Source organism: Chiloscyllium punctatum, chromosome 34, assembly GCF_047496795.1.
Source record: "Chiloscyllium punctatum isolate Juve2018m chromosome 34, sChiPun1.3, whole genome shotgun sequence".
Lineage (NCBI taxonomy): Eukaryota > Metazoa > Chordata > Chondrichthyes > Orectolobiformes > Hemiscylliidae > Chiloscyllium > Chiloscyllium punctatum.
Window position 1 is genome coordinate 67,897,722 of NC_092772.1, and position 9,341 is coordinate 67,907,062.

General features: G+C 45.4%; 1 long non-coding RNA gene across 1 annotated transcript in view; it reads right to left on the bottom strand.

Annotated features, from left to right (window-relative positions):
* The window catches only part of LOC140458925 (uncharacterized), a 35,201-nt gene extending 26,616 nt beyond the window's left edge, over window positions 1-8,585 (bottom strand). The window contains exons 1-2 of the long non-coding RNA XR_011953765.1: window positions 8,564-8,585; window positions 2,042-2,150 (exon numbers count right to left, since the gene is read on the bottom strand). This is a non-coding gene — a long non-coding RNA (uncharacterized lncRNA). The remainder of the gene's footprint in view (window positions 1-2,041; window positions 2,151-8,563) is intronic.
* Between the last annotated feature and the right edge of the window lie 756 nt (window positions 8,586-9,341).

Consider the following 9,341-nt stretch of genomic DNA (forward strand, 5'->3'; position numbering starts at 1 on the left):
TTTCTCATTGGTTTTCACTCAGGAAAATTAGAATATTGTAGAAAATAATGAGGTAGAAGATGTTAGACTAGAAAGGATCGAGGTAGTTACGAACAGATGTTATCAATTCCAGAAGGATTGAAAGTAGACAAGTCCCCTGGGCTAGATGGGATTTATCCGTAGATTGTCTGGGAAGCTAGGGAGAAGTTAGCAAAGACTTCAGCTTTGATATTGAGTTGTCATTGCCTACAGGTTCAGTACCAGAGGACTGGATGATTGCAAATGTTATGCCCTTGATCAAGAAGGGCGGTAGAGATGACCCAGGTAATTATATACCAGTGAGCCTTACTTCTGTTGTAGGATAGGTTTTGGAAAGGATTATAAGAGACACTATTTGTAATCATCTGGCAAACAACAATATGATTTCAGATCGTCAATATGGTTTCGTCAAGGGCAGGTCGTGTCTCACAAACCTCATTGAGTTTTTCGAGAAACACACAGAGTAATAGACATGTAAACAGCTCCATATTTTGTTGACTCACATTTCTGGGATGTCAGGACTGATGGCTGAACAGGGACTCAATCTTCGTTTAATCCTCCTTTCCTTTGGCTTTCTGAGCCGCTAACTACATCACTAATATTCTACCTATCATTCCCTGTCCTGAATCTGACCCATCTAAGCCTACACTTTAGTTCCCAACCCCTGCCAGACTAGTTACAAACTCACCAATAGAACTGGCAAAAGCCCCCACCAGATTTGTCTCAGCTCTGCCCAGGGGTAAACGGTCAGGCTGGTACAGGTCCCATCCAGAAACAGTCCCAGTGCCTGAAGAATCAAAACCCTTCTCTGGTACACCATTTCCCCAGCCACACATCCAGCTGATCTACCTTCTCATTCCTGCTCTCATTAGCACATGGCACTGGGAGTAAGTCTGACATTATTACAATTCAGGAGCTACATTTTAATGTATCTCTGCTCTCCCTATGTCCAGCTTTCAGGCCGTCATCCCTCTGTTTAGCGATGTTGTTGGTATCTGTGTGTTGCACGACCACGGCCTGTTTACCCTCCAGCTCCAGAATGTCCTGCAGCCACTCCATGATATCATGGATCTTGGCCCCAGGGAGAATACATACCATCCTCGATTCATGTCTGTGGGCACAGAAGTGCCTGGCTGTACCCCTGACTATTGAGTCCCCTGTCACTATAGCCCTGCCACTCTCAGTCCTCTTGTTCTGAGCAGAGCTCTCTGTGGTGTCATGAACCTGGCTGTTGCTGATTTCCCGAGAAGCCACCCACCCATTCCCACCCTTACAGAATCCCAAGTGGTATACAGTATCTGTATGAGAAGGGGATAACAACAGGGGACTCCTGTACTCACTTCCTGAGCCTTTTACTTGATCTGATGTTCACCCATTCCCTTTCTGCCTGTGTAACCCTCATCTGCAGGGTGACTTAACTCACTAAACGTGCTGTCCATAACATTCTCAGTATTGAAGATGCTCCACAGTGAGTCCACTCCAAGCTCCTGCTTTGAAAAGCAGTTTCCCAGTAGCTGCAGATGGGAACCCTTGCTGCACAAATAGCCGTCAGGGACACTGGAAGCGGCCCTTATTTCCCACATTGTGCAAGAGGAGCACACCACGGGTCTGAGGGCTCCTGTCACAACGTCTCTCTACATTCATCTAGTTACTCCCATTAAGAGAATTTAAATGAGTGAGTAACCTTCCTTCACTTCAAACATGTCCATTATAATAACAAAAAAAAATCTTTACTTAAGCTGATATGTCATACTTTAAACACTTAAATACTCCACAGGTACAGATTACAGATTAACATTATAAAGTGGATGATTGAGACTAAATCTGACAGTTCCTGCAAAAAGACGAGGTGTAATTTGGATAAATCTGTGCTCTCTCTCAGGGCAATACCTCCTTCCACAGCTAGGGGGCCAAGAATTGAACACACAGCCCAAGGGTGATCCAACCATGAACTCGAACATCTTTCTGCTTTTGGCTTGACAAAAATATTGAAGATATTTTCCCACAAACAGAACAGACAAACCTTTCTCGTTCCACAGTGAAATCCCAATGATATTCAGATCCTGAGGACTCTGCTGATTGTAGAAACTTGTTTATTGAGATCCCAGTCTCAATTATTCTCAATTAATATCCTATAAAATGAATTCACAAAACAAAGCTCACAGTCAGTGCAAGATGAATAGTGAAGACAAACACTTCTCTCGGTACGTGTTTAATGTGTAAATGCTCCTCTTCAAATCACCCCGCCCCCACCCAGGAAGAGGACACGTTCATGCTCCTTGCTGTACCTTGCCCCAAATAAAGATGGTGGCTAAAACCCAGGACCTCTCACTGCCTGAGGCCCTTTGCTGCAAATGTGGGACCAAGAGTTTCTAATTCAGACTAACGACCTGCCCAGAGTGTAACTAAACCCACCCAGTCTACACTGATACATTCCATCCGGTTTCTGCTGCCACTCTCCCCTTTCCCCTTTCCGCCTCCTACACACACCATGGGTTACCGCGGGTCCAGTGACCCTTCCTCAGAACAGATGACAGCTGGGAAAATTAGAATCCCTTCAGGAAACAGGCCCTTTGACCCAACAATTCCACACCCACCCTCCGAAGTTTATCCCACCCAGACCCATTCTCCTATTCTATTACTCTCCATTTCCCCCGAACTAATGCACATCCCTGAACCCTACGGGAACCTTAGCTGGGCCAATTCACCGAACCTACAGATCTTTGGACTACAGGAGATAGGGGTTAAAGAGTAAATAATAGGTGGGGACAGAGTCCAAAGAGACACAGGAACATTTGGAAAGATAAAGGAGTGGGAAGGTGGAAAGCTGTTAATGGAGGAGACAGGAACCTTCTAGCATCTCAGTAGCAGTGGTGGAAATGGAAGCTGATGATCTACATTGTGCCTGCAAAAAAGACCGAGCTTCCAGTTGCCTGCTCTTTAACACACAAGACTGTTCCCTGTCCAACATCTCTGTCTCATGCTTACTGCAGTGTTCCAGTGAAGCTTGATGCAAGCTGGAAGAACACTTCAGAACATACCCAAATGGCTTCCTATTTCAAGGACTGCAATTTCCCCTCACATGTGGTCAACAATGCCCTCCAGTGTATCTCCTCCACTTCCCACACCACTGCCCTTGAACCCCACCCCTCCAAATGCAACAAAGATGGAATCCCACCATCCTCACCTTCCACCCATAAACAACGCGTCATCCTCTGCTCTTTCCACCATCAGATCCAACCCCCTGAGATATATTTCCCTCCCCACCCCTTTCAGCATTCCACAGAGACCATACCTTCTGTGACTTCCACGTTAGATCCACGGTCCCCACCAACCCACCCTCCACTCCAAGCACCTTCGCTTGTCACTGCAAGAGGTGGAGAACCTGTGCCCACACCTTCCCCTCACCTCCATCCAAGGCACCACTGGATCCTCCCACATCCAGCAGAGATTTCCCTGCCCACCCAAACACCTCACCTATTGTGTCCCTTGCTCACAGGACGCCAAATTGTGGAATATTTCAGGGAACATTTCAGGGACACATGCACCAACCAACCCCACCTCCCTGTGGCCGACCACTTCGGCTACCCCTCACCCCCTCCGTCACCACGCTGCAAAGGACATGCAAGCCCTCCATCCCAAATCCGAGCCACCCGACACCTGGAGGAAGAACTCCTCATCTTCCATCTTGGGAACTTTCAACCACACGGCATCAAGGTTTCCTCATCTCCCACCCCCCAACTTATCTCAGATTCAACCCTCCAACTCGGCACTGGCCTCTTGAACAGTCCCACCTGCCCATCTTCCTTCCCAATTGTTCATTCCACCCTCTCACCACGACCCTCCAACTACAACCACCTATTGCCTCCCTAGCTCCCTTCCCCCAACCCCAAACACCCCTCCCTATTTATCTCTCAGCCGTATTCCACCACCCACATTTCTGATGAAGTGCTGACATTCCCAATACGTCAATTCTCCTGCTCCTTGGATGCTGCCTGACCTGCTGTGCTTTTCCAGAGCCACACTTTAACACAAACTGGAAGAACAACACTTCATCTCCCACTCGGGGACCCTGCAACCCTCTGGCTTCAACATCAAATTCAATAAGTTTAGGTCCTGAACTCTCCCACGTCCGAGTGTCTTTGCCCCCTACCCCACATACCAGGCCTTGTTATTACGTAGCCTGCCAGTACACATTACCTATGGTTAGCCACTAACAGTCCCCATAAACAGCTATTCATCCTCCCCCCGTCAGATCGTTATTCACTCCTTTGTCCAACTGCTCCGATCTCTCTCTTTGGACTCTATCCCCACCTATCATTTACTCCTTAACCCCTACCTTCTGCATAAAAACAGACTTTTTTTCTCAGTAACATCAGTTCCTGAGGAAGCGTCACTGGATTGAAAATGTGAACTGATTTCTTTTCACAGATGCTGCCAGATCTGTTGAGCTTTTCCAGTACCTTCTGGTTGTTGTGTGTGATTTACAGCATCCGCAGTTCTTCTGGTTCTAATTTACCCGGAGTATCTAATTCAGGTCTAGCAGACTGAAACAGTGTTTATCAACCTTCCCAGTCCACACTAACTCCATCTCTCTCCCAGTATCTGCTGTCTCTCCCACTCCTTCACATTCAGTCCCCCCTCACAGTGACACTGCGCCTGCAAAGCTGATGGTCATGTGTTGGCCTGCTGGACCCACCCCTCATTCACTCCCATTGGCTGGAGGATCACGCCAACTCTCCTATTGGTTTGAAGCTGTGTCAATCAGCCAGGCCCCATTGTGACATGAGTGTTGGGATCCTCCCAGGTGCATCAGAGGCTGAGGGGTGACCTCATAGAGGTTTATAAAACCATGAGGGACAATGGGTAGGATAAATAGACAAGGTCATTTCCCTGGGGTCGGGGAGTCCAGAATGAGGGGGCATAGGTTTAAGGTGAGAGGGGAAGAATTTAAAATGGATATGAGGGGCAGTTTTTTTCCCCCACTGAGGTTGGTGCATGTATGGAGTCTTCTGTCAGGAAGTGGAGGATGTTGGTACAATTATACCATTTGGCATTTGGATGGGTACATGAACAGGAAGGGTGTAGAGTGATATGTACCAAGTGTTGGCAAATGGGTCTAGATTAGGTTGGGATATCTGGTCAGCATGGACCAGTTTAACCAAAGGGTTTATTTTCATGCTGTACATCTCTACGGCTCTGCCCTGGGATGAGCTTCATCATTCACAGTGAATGGGTCAGTATCACAGAGCACAGGGGCTGGAGGCTATTCAGCCCATTGGGACTGTACTCTCTCCCTCTGGAGATGGTGCCAGTCTATCCCAACTCACCTCCCATTTGGACATAGCGCTCCAAATCCTTCCTTAAAATTGTTAAATTTCAAATTTGTTTTGACAATAACTACTGAATCTGCATCCAGCTGTCGGTCATACTGTTGCAGATGCTCAGAACTTAGTGAGCAAAATAATCTTCACATTTTTCTTTGCATTATTTGCCAGTTACCTGAAAATAGTTACTAAAAATTGTGACATTAAAAATTTCTCACTCTATACCCTAGAAACAAATCAACTCCTGGTCGAAATCACTGCTTAACCTTCTCAGTTCCAAGGAGAATTGTCTGGCCTTCTGCTAACTCTCCATAAAAGAGAAACCTATATTAATTTTAATTTATTAGTGCCATAGAGATGTACAGCACCGAAACAGACCCTTCAGTTCAACTTGTCCATGCCAACCAGATATCCTAAATTAATCTCATCCCATATGTCAGCCCTTGGCCCATAGCCTTCTAAAACTTTCCCAATCACATATCCAGTGAGATGCCTTTTAAATGTTGTAACTGTACCGGCCTCCACACTTTCTCTGGCAGCTCATTCCATACACATACTACATTCAGCTTGAAACTTTGCCCCTAATATCCCTTTTCAATCTTTTCCCTCATGCCTATACTTTCTGGTTTTGGACTCACCTAAACAGGAATAAGACCCTGGCTGTTTACCCTATCCATGTCCCTCACGATTTTATCAACCACTATGGTCACCTCTCAGCATCCGATTCTCCAGTGAAAACACCCTCAGTCTATTCAGCCTCTCCCTATAGCTCAATCCCTCAACACTGGCAACATCTTTGCATCTTTTCTGAATCCTTTCAAGTTTCACAATATCATTCCGATAGCGGGGAGACCAGGACTGAAAGCAGAATTCCAGAAGTGGCTGAATGAATGTCCTGTACAGCTGCACACTGATGTCACAACTCCTGTACTCAATGCACAGACCAATAAAGGCAAGTACACCAAACACTTTCTTCACTACCCTGCCTATCTATGATTCCACTTTCAAGGAATTATGAACCTGCACTCCAAGATCTCTTTGTTCAGCAACACTCCCCAGGACCTTCCCATTAAGTGTAGAAGTCCCACCCTGATTTGCTTTTCCAAAATGCTGATCCTCACATATATCTGAATTAAACTGCATCTGCCACTCCTCAGCCCATTTGATCAGAGTCTCATTGTACTTTCAGGTAACTTTGCTGTCCACTGCACCTCCAATTTTGGTGTCTATTGTAAACCTACTAACCATAGCTCCTATATTCACATAGAAATCATTTCTATAAATGGCAAAAAGCAGTGGACCCAGTACCCAGCCTGACAGCATATTTCTCATCACAGGCTTCCAGTCCAAAAAGCATCCTCCACTATGACACTGACTGCTCAGCAAGGTTAGAGCTCATGGCATATAGGGAGATCTAACAATTTGGATACAGAACTGGCTCAAAGGCAGAAGACAGAGGGTGGTGATGGAGGGTCGCTTTTCAGACTGGAGGCCTGTGACTAGTGGAGTGTTACAAGGATCACTGCTGGATCCACTACCTTTCTTCATTTATATCAATGAGTTAGATGTGAACATCGGAGGTATAGTTAGTGAGATGGCACCAAAACTGGAGGTGTAGTGGACAGTGAAAAAGATTACCTCAGAGTATAATGGGATCTTGATCAGATGGGTGAATGGCTGAGGAGTGGCATTTTGGGAAAACAAATTTTAGTAGGAATTATACACTTAATGGTAAGGTCCTGAGGAGTGTTACTGAACAAAGAGACCTTGGAGTGCAGGTAGATAGGATAGTGAAGGCGCCATTTGGTATGCTTGCCTTTATCGGACTAAGTATTGAGTACAGGAGTTATGAGATCATGTTGCAGCTGTACAGGACATTGGTTAGGCCACTTTTGGAATGTTGCGTACAAATCTGGTCTCCCTCCTATTGGAAGGATGTTGTGAAACTTGAAAGGGTTCAGAAAAGATTTACAAGAATGTTGCCAGGGTTGGAGGATTTGAGCTAGGCTGGGGGTTGAATAGAGGTTGAATTGACTGGGGCTGTTTTCCCTGCAGAGTCGGAGGCTGAGAGGTGATCTTATCGAAGTATATAAAAACAAGAGGAGCATGGATAGGATAAATAGACAAAGTATTTTCCCTGGCGTGGGGGATCCCAGCACTAGAAGACATAGGTTTATAGTACGAGGGCAAGACTTTAAAGAGACTTGAGAGGCAACGTTTTCACACAGAGGGTGGGACGTGTATGGAATGAGCTGTCAGAGGAAGTGGTAGAGTCCATTATGATTGCAACATTTAAAAGGCATCTTCATGTGTATATGAATAGGAAGGATATGGGCCGGGTGCTGACAGGTGGGACTAGATTACATTGGGATATCTGATCAGCATGTACTGGTTGGTCCGACGGGTCTCTGTTTCTGTGCTGTCCATCTATGACTGACCTTCCAGCCAATTCCGTATTCAAACAGGTAGTTCCGCCAGAATTCTATGGTACTGAACCTGCTAACCAGTGTGTTATGTGAAACCTTGTGTCTTTCTCAAGTCCAAGTTACTGATTTCAATGCACAAAGCTATGCTGACTCTCCCTAATATTTTCTTGCTTTTCCAATGACACATAAATCCTGTCCCTGAGAATCCCTTCCAACAACTTCTCTGCCACTGACTTCAGGCTCACCAGTCTATAGTTCCCTGGCTTTTCCTTACCACCTTTCTCAAATAATGGCACCCATCTTCCAGCACCTCACCTGTGGCGATCGATGATACAAATATCGCAGCGAGGGGCCCGGCAAAAGCTTCCCTATTGACCCACAAAGTTCTGGGATACACCTGATCAGATTCAGGGATTTATCCATCTTTATGCATTTTAAGACATCCAGTACCACCTCCTCTGTAATATGTACACTTGCCAAGTTATCACTATTTATTTCTCCAACTTCTCGAACTTTCATATCCCCTTTCAGTAAAATCTGACATCAAATACTAAGGATCTCTCCCACCTCCTGCTGTTCCATAGACAGTCTTGTTGATCTTTGAGGGTCGCTATTCTCTGCCTAGTTATTCTTTTGTCTTTAGTGTATTTGTAGAATCTCTTTGGAATCTCCTTAAACCTATTTCCCAAAGCTATGTCATGTCCCCTTTTTTGCCTCCTGGTTTTCTGCGAGTATACTCCTACTTCTCTTATCATCCTCTATGGATTCACACAAACACAGTGGGGTCTGTACCTGACATATCCTTCCTTCATTTTCTTGACCAGAGCCTCAATTTCTCAGGTCATGCCGCATTCTCGATGCCTCCCAGCCTTGGCCTTAACGGGAACATACTATCTGCATACTCTCATTGTCACAGGCCTATTGAGGCAATGGCAGATGAGGACAGAGAAACAATCATTATCAGTAAAGAGGTAGTGTCGGGAAAACTAACAACTCATCCTTTTCTCTATAATTCATCTCTAGCCTCAGAACTATCACTATCTCTGTATCAAAGACATCTTAAAATCTCTGCAACATCCTCCAATCTCTAATCTCCTCCAGTCTCAACACACTTTCTATCTTTAATCTTGTCCACCCTCTCAAATCTCTGTGATGTGCCTTTCTTTAATTCCAGCTTTCAGGATAACCCATTTTTATTTCAGATTCCTGCACCCAGAGCTCCACAATGTCCTGCTTAACCTCTGTCACATTTCCTCCAATAGACATTAATCAATCACGTATCATCTATTCTAATATCACCTTCTCTGACCTGGTTTCTATTGTGGCTTGTCATATTCCTATACTACGTGTCTGTGGTCTACATGACCGAAAACGGTTTTGTGGTCCATTGGGTTTATGCTGTAAAGAAATCTCCCAGCTAACTATTTTAATCCCATTTTCCAGCACAGAGCCCATCGACCTGTCAGCCTTGGGCTTGCAAGTATGTTCCTAAATAGATTTTAAATGCCTTCGGGATTTCGGTCTCTCACTCTCTTCCAGAGAGTGAGGTTTAGTGCAACTGTTGCTCTAT